At 33.5% G+C, this 1,196-nt stretch overlaps 1 non-coding gene across 1 annotated transcript; it reads left to right on the forward strand.

Annotated features, from left to right (window-relative positions):
• The first annotated feature begins 840 nt into the window (after positions 1-840).
• LOC122908101 lies at positions 841-991 on the forward strand. The gene has a single exon (XR_006384885.1). It is a non-coding gene; the product is annotated as a small nucleolar RNA SNORA62/SNORA6 family (small nucleolar RNA).
• Positions 992-1,196: the final 205 nt, after the last annotated feature.

A 1,196-nucleotide genomic window follows, 5' to 3' on the forward strand; every position in this document is an offset into this window, starting at 1 on the left:
AATTTGCTAATAACATAAAAAAAAAAAAAAACCCTCCATAGCTAACATCATATTCGATTTGAGAAACTGGAAGTTTTTTTTATGTATATTTATTTATTATGTTCAGTTAGCCAACATATAGTACATCATTAGTTTTTGATGTAGTGTTCAATGATTCATTAGTTACATATAACACCCAGTGTGCACCACAACATCCACCCTCCTTAATACCCAACAGCTGGTTACCCCATCTCCCCACCCCACTCCCTTCAATAACCTTCATTTTTGTTTCCTGGTGTCCAGAGAAACTGGAAGCTTTCTAATGAATAACAGGAATAACACAAAGATGTTTACTCACGGCTTAAAAGTCTTACTGGATTTTTAAAAAATATTATTGGATTTTTATTGGCATGGTGGATTAGGTTTCTGGCTCTTGGTTTCAGCTCAGGTTATGATCTCAGTGTCATGAGACTGCCCCTATATAAGCCTCTGCACTCAGTGCAGAAAATGCTTACGACTCTCTCTCTCTCTTGCTGCCCTTCCCCTCCTCTCTAAAAGAAATACATAAATCTTTTTTTTTTTTTTAAATCCTACTGGATGTCCTAGGTAATGCTATTACACAAGAAAAGAAATAAATTTGGAAGGAAGAAATGAAATCGCCTTTGTTCAGAGATGACAACTTTCTGTGTAGAAAATCTCAAATAACAAAAATACTCTGGAACAAATAAGCAATGATAGCAATATTGCAGGATACAAAGTGTGTGTTTAAAAAATTAATTGCTTCCTTATATGTTATCACTAAATAAGTTGACATTGAAATTAAAAATACAACACCACTCATATTGCCACAAAAAATAAAATATAGCACATTATTAAAGCTTACATCAGGCTGCTGGCTGGCTAATGAACTCACAAGTATAGCTAGTGTGCTACATGAGGGGCAAGTCTTTCACCAACACCACAAGGGTCTCTGGTCCAATGAGTAGGGGCTTGGTAATGTCTTGCTACAAGAAAAAGAAAAAAAAGGAAGAAGGAGAAGAAGAAGAAGAAATTTTATGAAATGAAATACTTAGCCATAAATCTAACAAAATACATGCAAAATATGTATGTGGAAATCTACAAAGTTCTAAAGAAAAAAGAAGCCCATAAAATTAAAAAAATTAAGCAAGCAACTTGCATATTTAGTCTTTTCATGGAATAAATATTATATGAGAAAA

Source organism: Neovison vison, chromosome 5 (genome assembly GCF_020171115.1).
Source record: "Neovison vison isolate M4711 chromosome 5, ASM_NN_V1, whole genome shotgun sequence".
In the NCBI taxonomy this organism is placed as follows: domain Eukaryota; kingdom Metazoa; phylum Chordata; class Mammalia; order Carnivora; family Mustelidae; genus Neogale; species Neogale vison.